The sequence below is a fragment of the Strix uralensis genome, chromosome 3 (assembly GCF_047716275.1).
Source record: "Strix uralensis isolate ZFMK-TIS-50842 chromosome 3, bStrUra1, whole genome shotgun sequence".
In the NCBI taxonomy this organism is placed as follows: domain Eukaryota; kingdom Metazoa; phylum Chordata; class Aves; order Strigiformes; family Strigidae; genus Strix; species Strix uralensis.
The window spans coordinates 12,942,346-12,958,480 of NC_133974.1; the positions used below are offsets into that span (position 1 = coordinate 12,942,346).

Genomic DNA, 16,135 nt, shown 5'->3' on the forward strand with positions numbered 1-16,135 from the left:
GCCCAGTCTAGGTGAAGGTGTAAGGTGGGGATTTATCCACTGATGCAGCAAAGAAGAATGGTCAGGGGAAGAAAAATATTTGGATGAACACTGGAGTTTGGATGCATGCTCACCTGCTGGGTTTCCACAACAGTACAATCGTTTCTTGCTGCTGTAATGGAAGAGCAGAGTACTTGCCAGTCCCCAAGATAGAACTTCTGCTTTTCAGGACCTGCACCAGGTTACCTTCCCTTGCTTAAAGCTCATGTCATTCCTCTATCCGCCTCCTTTCTGACTTCCTGTCTTCTGTGGTAAGGCTGGAGACCTGGGACACCTCTATTTAGAAAATGCTGCTAATGCTTGTGGGCTCCTCTGTACATTACTGACCCGGATTCTGACATTCCCAAGGACTATTGCCAGACTGAGATAAGGGAACGTAATGTCCTTTCTCTAAGCAAGAATTTGCCCAACAATTTCACTATTGCTATTAACTCGAACTGAAGCTTTTTTAATAAAGAAAGTAAGGGACACCAGAAAAGGTTGTGGGAAATATATCTGCTGATTATTTTTTTTATCAGAATGAAAAGTGACTTGAGAAGAACCTTGCAAAAAGAAAGAAGAAAAGTTCATAACCGTCCTTTTTCCTTTATTCTGATACAGCTCCATGTTTGATACTAGGGGAAACCACCACTCTCTGTGATTTGTTTCTTACAGTTGTCGCATATGTGAGAAAAGATGATGACAGACATCTGAGGTGAGAAGAGCACAGCTCCTATAATTAGTGTTTGTGAAGACATCTCTGGTGTCTCTGATAAAGGGAGTCTTCTGTCCCAGACATATATCAGCATCCAAAACCCTGCAGAGCTAACATCTCATTTCTTTGCTACTACAGTTTGAGACCAAAAAAGTGGTATTATTGCTGCAATTCAAAGATTAGCTAATGATTTTTGTATTCTATCTATACCTTTTAGTAGAATATGATGTGTGTTTTTTTGATTGATGCTCATTCTGAATGCAGGCGAATCATCTGGCATAGAAAAAAATTACACAGTGACCTAATGTCCTGTCACTGATACACAACTAATTATATGAGCACTGATCCACATAACATCCGTTATGTGAATTTGAATGCCCATCTGTTCACTCCAGATTAATTGTGACACTGATAGTTCCACATTATGAAACTTATTTTTTTAAAACCTTCCACGAAAAGCAAAACCCCTTTCAATCCCCACAAATCCAACAAAACAAAACCCCAAACCCAAACAACCCTCCAAAATGACCCCTTCTCCAAAAAAATGCAGGTTCATAAGTTCAAATATTCTCTTCACTGCCAGATAAAGCACACCAGGACCCAAGGGAATAGGTCATAAAATAAAAGATGCCTAGCAGTTAGAATGAAGATATTATTCTTTACCCAACCTTTCGATCTTAAGTAAGGTTTAAAGAAACACTGAAAGATTCAATTCATCTTGTTTAACATTAGATATCAACAATTTAGATGCCTGTATCTGGGCTAATCACCCTTTCAGGGAATGATTCCTTTGACCTATTGTAGATGTCTACTTTAAGAAAAGACAGATTTCCTCCAGAAATGCTTATTTCTCTCTGCTTCTCCAGCTCTCTAAGGGAGCTTAGTAGTTGAGGTCTGATATAGATAGTACACTGCAGATGTCTATATTTGGTGAGATCAATTGCACTCTCAACTATTTGCAGGTAAATTGATTAATTTTGTATGCCATATCTCTTTTAACTGCATTTTCTCTTTGCTGCTACCTAATTCTCAGATATTTTGATTCTTTTATCTTTTGACAATTCCTCACAAATCTGTGTAATTACAATTTTTGCTAGCACTGTCCCTCTATTTGAGCCCGAGCAAATAATCCAAAGAATCAGAGTTAGTGTTTGTATCACTGTAAGTGATTTCACTTGCAACATATGTCCCAAGACCATTTTAGTGAACTCCACTAGCAATCTTCTCCCAGATCTTACAGATGTGCTCTTAAAAACATGTGGAATTTTTTTATATTTTACAGTGTATCTATTAATTTGTCGTGCACTTATTAAAATGGTGCCATTAATTTGTGTATATATGTAAATGTATATGTACTTGTGTTTTAATTGTCTTCCATCTAGCAAATTGAGCAACATATTTGGTCCATTTACCATCAGTTAGTGGCTTGTGTGAAGTCTATCAGTTGTATAGTAGCCACTGCACCAAAGTGAATGAATGAAGCCAATAAAGTCATATCAAGGACGCACCTTAGTTTTGATAAGAGCAAAACCTGAAACTGCACTGTTTCATATGAAGAATTCATAGTGCTATTTAATATTGGTATTATTTCAAATGATCCACAATGAACCTATTATTTAAACATATATTTAAATATTTAAATTATATATTTATCTATTTAAAATTAAATATTTATATATATATTTAAATATGTCTGATATATATATTTAAATATGTCTGTTCTCTGGACCATAATGCACAATTCATTATTTCCACACACAGTGTTTTTTTTATGGAGAGTAATGGGCAAACTTTAATTCTTGTTTTTTGCAAGGAAAAAAGTTGATAATATCTCACTTGGAGAAAGAGGTTGTGATAGCTGGACATGCACCTATGATACCATGCCTACAAAGAGGCTTACATTTTAGTTACACTTTCATACTCCAGCAATTTTCGGGTGCTCAATTGCATATTAAGGCTGGTATTTAATTTGCCTAATTTAAGAATTTTACCAAATTTTAGTATTCTTGGATTTATCCCACTCAATTCTAGATGTTTAAAATGCAGATTTTTTAACCTGGCCTAGTCATTCTGTAGTCCTTTATTGGCAATGGAGAGAAACAGGTAGTATTGTAGAACAATCTGTCTCATCCTGACTCAGACAGCAAGAACAGATGATATGTATCATTTACTGGTGTATTTATTTCTGCACAGACCATGATGGAGGTCCCACTCCTAATGAGTTGGTTTGCCAAAGGTAAGTACCTAATTCCTTGCATAGTTAACTGAGACAAATAGTTGTATTTGACAGTGCCTCAAGATCCGCAGAGGGAGAACTTAGCTGACTGTCGGTATACATCTGATGTAAATGTGCAGAAACTCCAGGAATACATGTAATACAGAAGACTGACTGCAAAGGAGCAGTCCATAGGATAAAGAGGTCTTACAGGACAGAAGAGAGATATTACTGTCTGGCCTTAAAATGGAGTCAAGTTTTGTATGCAAAACAACATTTATATATACATATAGGGCAAATACACAGTAAACATTTCAAAACTCCACTCATAATTATACTAAGGTGCCAGGTGCTATGGATGCAATTAATCTCATCTGTCATGTATAATATGTACAATGTTTAAAGATGAGCCATCAACTAGGTTGCCTTTATAATTAACCAAGAGAGGAAAGCACTTCTCTGCACACCTAAGCCTTCCTGCAGTTCATCTGATCTATTTAAATATCTATTTTAGCATGAAGTAAGCCATTGACTAGAAGCCCATTTTCTTCCTATGCAGCTCAGACATAGAGGTTTAAATTAGAGATATAAGATCCAGTGAATCCCACCCAATTCAACCCTAGAAGATGTCTCAGGCTATAAAGAATATACAATTTTACTTCTGTTCAAAAAATCTGAACCTCATTGAAGCTCACATGAAGTATGCTAGAGAAAGTCCGATAAAGCTTCATTGACTCCAGAACTGAGAAAAAAATTTGCCCCAACATATATTAGGGCACAGTATATCATTCCCTGCAGACCTACACATATTTTCATAGTGTAATCAGATTGATCACTCTATTCACAAAATTATTCCATTCACTGAAATCTGGTAAAATTTTGAAAATAGCTGGAAATCTTAGTACATAGCTTGTTTTTAGCCTAAATTACTGGAACAAATCTCAATTTGACTTTCATAGTTCGTGCAGACCATATGGTCTCATGACGTTGCCTGTCATATTTTTCTTTAAACATCTATATTCTTTGACATAGGGGAAATAATAGCAAATCTATATCCAAAATTAGATTATTTCACAGAGAAGAACCTGCATACCAATTTTTTGCATGATCAGGCACCGGAAAGACAAGTTATGACCATATCTTTTCAGAAAACTTGTATTATTGGAAAGCTTAATATTACTGCAATATTAAACCATAAATGTGTGTTTCCTTCTAGTTATACCTTATATAATTTTGAGTTTCTGTGATACAATGTATCTACACCATGGAGGTTTTTTTTCTGAGTATTGTTAGGACATTTTTGCTAGAGAAATAAACAGTATTTATACATAATAGGTATATTTGATTCAGTGAGGGTGCTTCTTAACAGCCATTGACATTAGCCATCTACTATTTCAAATTGTATGCAATAACTTGAAATAGTTATTGATACAAGAAATTAAATTGGGAGAATTAAAATAAGTATGTTTTTTTTACATAGTATTTTCTGTAAAAAACCAAAGAAGATAACAAAGTTGAGTTTTTCCCATGTTTATGACTCCATTAAATATAAGACAACCTATTTACTGCTGACAAACAGTTATACAGCATCATGTTCTTTCTTAATGGAATTCTATGTTCATAATTTATTATTGTAGAAAGTCATAGTGCTTAATTTCTTACAGAAATGAACTTTCATGTTTAATAGTGCTTCCTTTTCCCTGTTTGAAAGATTATTCAATTTACATATAGATAGAGCTCAACACTTCAGTGGGAAATCTTATTGTGGGAGCACAAATTAAAACAGCAATTTTAGGAAATTAGATAGGAAGTACACAAGCCAAGTAGTTTATGTTTTCATGTGTCATGTTGAAAGTTTAAGAGCTGTTTTGTAAATGAATTAAAAGCTGTAAGCATACTAAAAAGTATTTACACAACATTGTTTAAAATCACCCCTTATCGGTACTTTTTGGGAAAAGCAAGGAAACACCGCTATCAAAGCAAAGTGTAGTTTAAGTCCTAATATGATTTTGTCTTGAAATTTATATTTTGAAAAATGTAAATAATATTACTGATTAGAAGGCTTTTATTCTAAACAAAGTTGATGAGGAAAATTTTCACTTGAGTAAATTTTACAGACTTCATATCTAACATGAAAACCAGTTTAATTGCTAATAAAATCTGCGGCTCAAGCCACATCTTTGTAGATATACAAAGAACTAATGTACTGCAACTAATAAATCACAAATCTGTAAATGAAAAGCAGTATAAAAGACCTGTAATAAATGCTGTTATAACTATATCTTGGCTTTTCCAATAAAAATGGTGAATTTTTATTGTGATCATTATCTCAGCCAACCTGAAAAATAATGTCATTAAAACTTTGTGGAATGGCCTGCAGTCATCTTGTGTCTTGAACTGATTATTTTTATTATACTGTGCAGTATATTAGTTAAAGACAAAGCTGAAATTGTCATATAGAGGTGTATAAAGGTCAAAAGAAGAAAGCTGCCTTGCACAACAGACTTTCTGTATGGCTTTGGCAAGGAGTCTATCAACTGCTCACAAGAGATCAGATCAGTTAGACAGCAATGTAAGATTTATGTTCACTGATTTTAGATGAAATAGCAAATTTCAGCTCCAGAAATAAGAATTATATTTTAGTTTCAATTAAATATGTAACTAAAGAAATAGTAATTTAAAAAACTAGAAAGCATATTCTACCTAAGTTGGATTTGTCCTATACAGTAATTATTTGAACTAGACTAGTTTTAAGACTTCTTACTTTAAAAAAAAATTCAACACTTATTTTTTAATCAATACTTAACATAATGCCTCTGTTACAAAAGTAACAAATGTTCATCTTTTTGTGGTGGCATGAATAGCTTAACAAAATCTGACAACTTCCATTATTACTTCTGAATGATTTACTAATATTAGTTCATTCTGTGTGTAGGAGTTTATGAATAACCAAGTTGATGGAGAGCTAAAGTACAATATAGAATAAAATCATATAATGGAATCCTAATGCACCAATCAAATGAATGAGAATGACAATAATAAAAGAGAAATATTAAAAATATCCCTACCTGTTCAGAAAAAATTGACCCAAGGAAGTATTTCACAAGCTTTACTTATTATGGAAGGGACACAGTTATTCAGTGTTTTTTCAGGTGCTGTGGGTGCTTTGACATGGCCTCCAGCTGTCTCTCTAGGGAAGCACAGAGCTACTACAGGCTGTGTCCTCTCTGCAAGCCGTGTGGCGGCTATCCCGAGGGTGTCTCAAAAGTCAGCAGGATCTTACCTGTGGACAACTGGAGTGAGGCCGTTTTATCTAATAGGCTGAGATGAACGTCTGCCTACTTTTGTTAAATGTACTGTCTAGATCTCTGCAGAATGTAATGGGAGCTGGGATTGCTACTGCCCTGGCATATAACATAAATTTAGATGTTTTACATTTGAGCTGAATTCTGCTGTGTGTCTTATGTCATGTGCTGTATGTAGTGTAGGAGACAGGAGTGTAAATGCAGGTGTTAGTACCATCAAGGATACACTAGGGCGTGCATCTGGCTAAGAGAGAAACTGTGGGAGAGCTGTGCTCTTCTGGAGCAGAAGGTGACAGGTATGGGGGATGGCATTAGAGAGGAATCTGAATTTTTCCTGCAGACTGCAGAGTCTTCATCTCAAAGACAATCTCTGATTTTCTGTGTTCTCCGTGTTTAACACAATGGTACCCAGGTATTGAGTAGTTCACTGGTTCCCTTACACACTGTTGTCATGCAAACATATATTAAATATCCATTTTTCTATTTAAGAATGGGGCAGATTTTCTTAATCTCATGAAGCTAGGTAAGCAATATTCAAACATTTCAAAATTTGTTGTTGTTGTTTTTAAATGCAGAAGTATTGACAGGAAACAAAGATTATATATATAAAAAAATTGTCTCCTAAACCCTTCTAGAAAACTCTTCACCTATTGAAGCTCTGTGAATACCTCATCTGTCATATCTGTAGACCAAGAGGTATCATCTGTATTCACTAACATCCTGGGGAAAAAAGAAAGGAAACTTGTAGTCCTTAAAGATAGTACACTGTAGTGCCTAACACAGTATATCAACCAGTAAGATCATTCTGCAAAGAATAAATTGTATAATTTGTTTGATTTGAGTCTACCAAGTGATGGCAACTTGGATAATCTACTTGAGTTATATTGTTTACAAAACTATTAAGCTGCAAGTGCAATCATTGTTGTTTGATATACTTTTAGGTTGACAATAGAAAAATGCTTTTATCAGGAGAAAAAAATGACAGTGCTTGCTAGTGCTGATCACAACTTTTCCAATCAAATGTATTTCAGGGAGACAAATTCAGTTTTCCTGGATCCCTATACATACCAGGAGAAGGTGGAAAAGTGGGACAGAGTCAACAACTGAGGAACAGCAGTTTAGGGACCACCTAGAGAAGCTGTTTGTATTGTAATCCATGGGGCTGTAGGGGATTCCCCAAGGGTTCTGAAAGCACTGGCTGACATGATTGTGCAGCCTCTAACTATAATCTAAGCAAAATCACTGAGATTGAGGGAAGTCCCTTGAGGACTGTGAAATAGTCAAGGAAAGATTAGACTGTAGTGCTCCTTTTGACACACCCCTCCCACCACGGTATTGGGAAGGAATATCCAGGAAGTGGCTGGATTGATAGATAAATAGGTTTAAAACTGTCTGAACAGCTGTACCCAAAGGATATTAATCCATCACATGACATCTCTTTGAAAGTTGCTAACAAGAGGAGCATCCCAATGGTCTGTACTGGGGCTCATGTTGTTCAATAGCTTCATAAATGGCTTGGATGATGAGACAGAATATCCCTCAGCAGGTTACAGATGGTGGCTGGCACACCAGAGAGTAGATCTTCAGTTCAGAAGTTCATTGAGAAGCTTGAGGAGTGAGCTATAAAGTTCGACAGGGAGATGTATTCCTGTGGAGGAATAGTTGTATACATTAGGAACTGACTGGATGGGTGGCACCCTGCTGAAAAGCACCTGGAGCTTACAATGAAGCTCAGCATGAGCCAGCAGCGTGCTTTCACCAAAAACAAGTCAAACTACATATTGGGATTTATTAGGAAGATCATGGCAGGTAAGGCAGAAGAAGTTATTTTATGCCACAAAGTGTTGGTGAAGTCACACCTGAAAATCTATGTCCATTTTCTGGTCACCCCAGTTCAGGAGTGACTTGGAGAAAAAGGGAAGAGTCCAGGAAAGTGAGGTTGATCTGGGAGATGCAGTCTACTGGAATGCGACCTACAAGGCTGGGAGAGCTGCCCATGTCTAGTCAAGTGAAGATGAGGGTAAGGAAAGATCTAGTAGCAGCCAACAGCTACTTGAAGGGTACTTACTTCTTGGTAGTGGCAGGTGAAACAACATCCATTGAATCTAGTTAGCCTAAGACACCTAAATTTAGTGGTCTGAACCTGCCATTGAATGCCTTCATTGGAAAATGTATCAGTGAGCAATTGTTCTCATTCTCTGACTGTTCCAGTTTCCTTCTCACTTGGCTAAGATTGCTCTCTTGAGAGGAATTAATATGAAGTCAGTAAAGTTTAAACTAAAATTATGATATGCATTTTAACAATGACAGTAATTTTACAATGAGAATAAATAAACATTTGTACATCTCCCCAAAGGATGTAAACTTCATTTGAAATCATTATGATTCAATACCTGTCTATGAAAAAAATGCTCTAGTTTAATTAGAAGCAGCAGGTCCAATTCAGAGATTGCTTAACTGAAGTCTACGATTTTTTCTAGCCATGTTAAATGATCATCTTCATTCCAGCTGGCCCTAAAATGGAAGATTGATTCCCCTTTACAAAAAAGTCCTTTTGCAAAGTAATCTTAAAATGCAGGCATAAGGCTCTGAACATATGCAAATAGGCAGCATTTGTCAGCACATGTGGAAAATCAGCATTTTTAGGCTATTGAGTTTCAAATTTTTTTACAATATTCCAATCTGAGGTTCAATCTACAGCGTAGAAATTTCATAGTCTTCTGAGAAAGCAAAGAGTTTATCAGGAAATGTACAGTGTAAAAAAATAAGCAGAGACTTCAGAATAATATTTTATTTAGAAGAGAGAAAAAATATTAAGTAAAGCAAAACCAACCAACCAACCAACAAAACCCTAAAAAAAGTCAATGTAAATGATAGACAATTCAAAAACACCTACTCCCCTTGTGGTTAGTCTTCCAATGCTTTGAAGAATGATAAAGAATTGTTATGAGAAGTTTATTGTCTTCAGCCTGGAAAAAGGAAGTGGGAGGAAAATGCTGTCAAAGTAGATATAAGAAATATCTGGTAAATAAACAATGTCAAATATCTATATAGGTTGGAAAAAGCACATTGATTGGTTTCTTAAACACACTGTTCAGTGTAAACAGTCTGACTATGCAAAAATGTCATGGTGTCTGGCAGTGTCATGAACAAAGCAAGTCCCCAGGAAAAAACCCAGATGTCCTTCCCCAAAGGGTTCTCTGAATCTAAATGACACATGGGTGCAGGAGCGTTTCTTGGGGAATTCATAAAATGCTGCCACTCGTGCAGATGAGGGCATTTAAGTGACAAGGGATTCTGAGAACACAAACACATTAGTCAGCCCAGAGCAAACACCACCCCTGCAAACAAGTAGTTATGGGAATGACTAATGATGACATAAATATTTGGGACTACTGATAATCTCCAGAAATCACACTGTGAGTCTATAATTATACTATGTACTTATATGCACATCCAAACATATTTGTACCTAAGCATAGAATCAATCTGCAGCAAAAGTACTGCTGATCAAAATCTTTGTTGCATGAATACTATGACACTGTAATGGAGAAATAAGGGTTAATGTTTTGAGCAGTTAATTGTAAACTATTAGTATTTAAGTGATGTAGTTTGTTTTCTGAAATACAATTTAAAAAAGAGAACTTGAAGTTTTACAACAGTTACCTACTTCAGATGATGAAGTTAATCTCCGAAGTTTTACTTAAATATGTGAAAAATATGAAATGCTCCTAAAACTGTTTGCCAGAAAATGCAGACTGGTGTGTTCTGTCAGTGCAAACTAGGCAAAGCTAGGCAGACACTACCTTTCTGGGGTACATACCATGCTTTCAAAGCAACACATTTGGGAGTCACATAAGGATGCTGTGCAACTTTTCCTTGTTTTAAATATCTCACTGTAATTTTAGACAACATAGGTGGAAAGTGGAAATTACTATTAAATTACACCTTTTCTTTCCCTCTCCCACCTCAGGAAAGCATTGCCGTTTTGTTTGGTTTGGTTTGGTTTGGTGTTTTGGTTTCGTTTGGTTTGGTTTGGTTTGGTTTGGTTTGGTTTGTTTGTTATTGAGAGGAAGACAAGGCACTACAGAAAGGGCATAGGATGATTGGCAGAAAGCTTTCATACTGATACTTCCTCTAGGGCCTTACTCCAGACTCCAAGAATTAGGCCTCTTCCAAATTTCTTGTGTTCAAACAAAGAAATATAGTTCTTATATTTAATGAAGTTATGAATTTTCATCCTCAGAGAAGTGGATAGAAATAAGTTCTGGGTATGAAATTGAAACTGTAGACTCAATTGTGTGTTGTAATTTGTGAAGTAAGTTGACTAGAGAGCTTTTCACAAATGAGGTAGATCATCATAGATCCACATTTTGTGTGTATTTTCTGTGACTTCAGTTCTTAATAATTTTAATTCATCAAAACTTAGCTTTATTAGCAAATATCACAGATACTCATCATTATTGTCTGTGGTAAGAGCTTGTGAAGCCCGTTGCCTCCTTCTTCCTTCTCACTGCTAACAAGACTGTAAACCCTTAAGAATAAAAAACTTCTGCTGCACTTGCATAAAAGCCTGATACAATGATGTGTTTTAGAGCATGACTATACTGAATAATCCATTTAATTTAACTTTAAGTAGTTTAAATTAACCAGAATTGTTTATAGTGCATTGACTGGCTCAGATGATCTAAATCTGCATCTACTTGTCTCTTTTGCTCTGAAAAGAACTGGAAGCATTTCAAATAATAGAAAATAGATTTATAGAGCTTCTCTGACTTGCCTCATCATCTTAATTTATTGCACAACCTCCCCCCCCCACAAGCTTATTAACCATAGTTCGTATGAGACCTAATGAAAGGTGAATAAAATCAAGTGGTGGTTAGAGTCTGCAAAAGGTGGCATCTAACGGCAGAAATGACATGAAACATGGCTTGATTTACTAATTTGTTGACTATTTAAATGAGAATCTGCAGTGGCTCCCTTCATTACTAACATGAGCTTCTGATAAGAATGCACAATATGATTTCATTTTTCTCCTTTCCATTGTTCTTGAAAATTATACAAAAGCGCATGACAATGGTTAACCTGCCATTGTGCTGAGACTAAGGTCTGTCCCGCTGGTCAATATTGTCTCCTTGTTCTGTCTCAACTGCTTGTTTTCATCTGCTCTCAATTGCTGTTGGGGAAGAAGACAGATTTTTGTTCTGGGTTTGCAGAGTTTCTATCAGAATGCAGGCCTGCTATGCAGTCATGGCTCTTAGTTATAGAAATAATGCAAATTATCACCACAGCAAGAAGGAGGTTTTCCTCTTCCTCAGTGAATCATCACTAGATGCAGGAGAATGAATCTGTCTTGACATAGTTCAGTGTGTAAATGAAGATAATTGAGACAATCAGCATAGGAATTATGATAGTTGCCCTTAATCAATGTAAATAAGTCTGTAAGCAGATCCAGGGTGCATCTACATTAACATTGTCATTTGGGTCAGGAATGTGATTCTAAAGTGAATGTATTGATTATCATGCAAAGGCTGGAATCGTAGAGTGGTCTCAGAGGACAGGAACAGGATTTCTTTCAGGTGAAATTAAACTAGGAAAGGCACTCCAGGCGTAACTGTAGTCTGATATAAAACCCCCAAAACACATGTACTGTGGATGCTGAGTCCTTGCAACTATTTCACTCTGCAGACTTACTGCTATTAAACAGTAGTATTTTTTATTATATATGTAATTTCAGATAAAAAAACCTCGATAAACATCGGTGGAGGGAAAGGATGCCATTCAGAGGGACCTTGACAGACTTGAGAGGTGGGCCTGTGCAAACCTCAAGAAACTCAACAAGACAAGGTGCTGCACACGGGTCGAGGCAATCCCAAGCACAAATACAGGCTCAGTGAAGAGTGGATTGAGAGCAGCCTTAAAGAGAAGGACTTTGGGCTATTGGTGGATGGAAAACTGAATATGACCTAGCAATGTACACACACAGCCCAAAAATCCAACCGTATCCTGGGCTGCATCAAGAGAAGTGTGGCCAGCAGGTCAAGGGAGGGGATTCTCCCCATCTATTCTGCTCTCATGAGACCCCACCTGGAGTACTGTGTCCAGCTCTGGGGCCTCCAACATAAGAAGGACATAGACCCGCTCAAGCTCAAAGATGATCATGGAGCACTGCCCTTATGAGGACAGACTGAGAGAGTTGGGGTTGTTCAGCCTGAAGAAGAGAAGGCTCTGGGGAGACCTTATAGCAGCCTTCTAGTACTTAAAGGGGACCTACAGGAAAGATGGGGAGGGACCCTTTATCAGGGAGTGTAGGGATAGGATGAGGGGTAACATTTTTAAACTGAAAGAGGGTAGACTTAGATTAGATATAAGGAAGAAATTCTTCACTGTGAGGGTGACGAGGCACTGGAACAAGCTGTCCAGAGAGGTTGTTGATGTCCTCTCCCTGGCAGTGTTCAAGGCCAGGTTGGATGGGGCTTTGAGCAACCTGGTCTAGTGGAAAGTGTCCCTGCCCATGGCAGGGGGGTTGGAACTAGATGATCTTTAAGGTCGCTTCCAACCCAAACCATTCTATGACATATATGGACATGAAAAAATAGCTAGAGAAACTTCTAATCTTGCTATTGAGTAATTTAAAAGAAATAGGAATTGAATGTAGATTAAGTAAATTAGTCAATGATACTAAACTAGGAGGAGCTGTGGACTCCCTCAAGTGTAGAGAGCCTCCATGTGGATAGACTAGAGAGCTGATCAGTCACTAACTGTACGAAATTTAACAACAGCAAGTGCCAAATTCTCCACCTGAGATGGTTATCCTGGTTATACATACAAATTGGGGAATGAGTGGTTGGACACTAGCCCCACAGAAAGAGATCAGGGGGTTTGGGTTGATAGCAACTTGAATATGAGTCAACAGCGTGCTTTGGCAGCCAAAAGGACCAGTCGTGTCCTGGAATGCATCAAGCACAGCATAGCTAGCTGGTCGAAGGAGGTGATTGTCCCACTCTACACTGCTGGTGCGGTCCCACCTCAAGTACTGTGTGCAGATTTGTGTGCATCAGCATGAGAGGGACATCAAACTATTAGAGTGTGCCCTGAGGAGTGCAACTGAGATGGTGAAAGGCCTCGAGGGCAAGACTTACAAGGTCACTTGACTTGTTCATCCTGGAGAAGAGAAAGCTGAGAGCTGACCTCATCACAGTCTACAGCTTCCTCAAGGGGGGTAGTGGAGTGGGAAATGCTGATCTCCTCTCTCTGGTAACCAATGATGGGGCACAAGGAAATGGAATGAAGATGTGCCAGGAAAAGTTCAGACTAGACATTAGGAAAACGTTCTTCACTGGGAGGGTGGTCAGTCACCAGAACAGGCTCCCCAGGGGACTGGTGTAAGGAACTGAAGGAAGTAATGTCTCAAACATTCATCAACACAGAAAACCTCAAGGACAAGCTGTGGCCTTTGTGATTAGTCTAAGGAATGTCACCCAAGGAAGGGGTGTATCGAAGGATGCATCCCCCTCTCCCTTACAGTTGCATTGACAAACTCCTTAGATAAGCCTTAAAGGGAGAAACTGGACTGAGTGAAACCAAATGTTTGCCATCAAGCACAAGTACGGCTAATCACTGGCTCTCTTGTGAAAACCCGATACTTTGTGGCTCTATTGTGTAAATCAGACACCATGCTTGCCTTCCTAATAACTTCCCTGCCTTCGCCATTGAAGAAGTGACAAGAACTGATAAAAAGTGATCATTTCTGCCCAAGAGCGGGATGACTGCTCAAGAAGCATGAAGTCAGCAAAATTCTGGGGATTGAGAAAAAAACAAAGGTGAGCAGGGTGGGTACGACCACCGACTCAATTGGACAAGGGGTGGTGCACCCCATTTCCCCCTCAATGCATGTGCAAAACTCATGCTCCACCTTTTTCCTCATCTCTCATGGCAATAAGTTTGTGGAATATGTGCCCCTCCTCATCTAGTATGCTAATCAGCTGATAAAATGAATTTAAAAGACGACAGAAACTTTGCTGTGTCTGCACTCACCACCCAAGATTACTGGACCTGAGACAATGCTGGACCGAGGGGTGGTGATCTGGATTTCTTTGATGCCTTGCCTTGCTTTGCCTTGCCTTGCCTTGCCTTTGCCTTTGCCTTTGCCTTGCCTTGCCTTGCCTTGCCTTGCCTTTGCCTTTGCCTTGCCTTTGCCTTGCCTTTGCCTTTGCCTTTGCCTTGCCTTTGCCTTGCCTTGCCTTGCCCTGCCTTGCCTTTGCCTTTGCCTTGCCTTTGCCTTGCCTTTGCCTTTGCCTTTGCCTTGCCTTTGCCTTTGCATTTGCCTTGCCTTTGCCTTGCCTTTGCCTTTGCCTTGCCTTTGCCTTGCCTTTGCCTTTGCCTTTGCCTTGCCTTTGCCTTTGCCTTTGCCTTTGCCTTTGCCTTTGCCTTTGCCTTTGCCTTGCCTTTGCCTTTGCCTTTGCCTTGCCTTGCCTTGCCTTCCCTTGCCTTGCCTTGCCTTGCCTTGCCTTGCCTTGCCTTGCCTTGCCTTGCCTTGCCTTGCCTTGCCTTGCCTTGCCTTGCCTTGCCTTGCCTTGCCTTGCCTTGCCTTGCCTTGCCTTGCCTTGCCTTGCCTTGCCTTCCCTTCCCTTCCCTTCCCTTCCCTTCCCTTCCCTTCCCTTCCCTTCCCTTCGATTTTTTAAGAGACCTCATTGCTATTATCCTTTTCCAAGTTTAAATTGTTTCTTACCATAAGTAAAATATTTTAACCGGACATTTGGTGTCGTTTCATTTTAATTTAACCTGAGGAGATCACAGAACCGTTGCAATTCTCTGGGATTCTTATCCAGGTCATGACAAGCCTGTCAGAGTTCAAGGACTGTCTAGACGATGCTCTTAGTCATATGGTTTAGTTTTAGGTAGTCTTGTGAGGAGCAAGGAGTTGGAGTTGATGATCCTTATGGGTCCCTTCCAACTTAAGATAGTCTATGGTTCTATGATTCTATGATTTTGACCTAAACCATGCTGCTTCTTTTTGTCCTTATTCCTAGTCTGACAGTGTCATATGAATAGGGTAAGTCAGATATCTTCAGAAAACTGGTGTTTTTTTATTAATTCAGGTGATTTTGCAATATGTGCATAGCTTTAAAAATCAACTCCTTGCAAAAGGAAGGAGGGATAGGTTAATGCCAGAATTTAAGGATTTCTAACTTCTAACACCTACACTTTTTATTCAGTGTCATATCAATGAACAGAGATGCCCTCCCTTAGTTAAGTGTATTCTTGTCAGACTTCACCTTCTTTCCATCTATGCATTTATGTTAGGGTTTTTTGGTTTTTGGTTTTTTTTTCCCAGTATGATACTTTTGGTTCACCTATAGAACAGGTAGAACAGCATTAACAATACTTGAGCTTGCTGTATCTTAAATCTAATTTGGAAGGACTGACTTCAGAAGGATGAACATATTGTAAGGGCTGTATATAATTTTGATTCTTGGCATAAATCCTAATTTTGTAAGTATATATATTTATATGTGTCTCTATATAAGTCTTTCTAGGGATCAATATACATGTAAGTAGGAGGCCCTAGTCCCTAGTCCCTTTCTACTTTAAAACTGACCATCTGGGAGATCTTGTCCAGAGCAGATGCTGTGTCTCTTTTACATCAAAATTTTAATTACTGTGTGATCAAAGGACTGTCCTAGAACAAGAAATTTTGAAGTATTTCTAGCAGCATATTAATTATAATGTTGCTATACAGTAATGTTACTTTTTTATATACAACCATCCACTAGTCTATTGATTTTTATTCATAGTCCGTTCAGAAGGTTTTGTTGAACTTTTTATTGTCCTTTCAATGATCTATTCAAGATGAATTTGTTGTCCTCATCTTTTATCTCA

General features: G+C 38.1%; 1 long non-coding RNA gene across 1 annotated transcript; it reads left to right on the forward strand.

Annotated features, from left to right (window-relative positions):
• Nucleotides 1–645: 645 nt before the first annotated feature.
• LOC141941721 (uncharacterized) lies at nucleotides 646–14,903 on the forward strand. The gene is made up of 3 exons (XR_012628396.1): nucleotides 646–733; nucleotides 2,927–2,969; nucleotides 11,991–14,903. It is a non-coding gene; the product is annotated as an uncharacterized LOC141941721 (long non-coding RNA).
• Nucleotides 14,904–16,135: the final 1,232 nt, after the last annotated feature.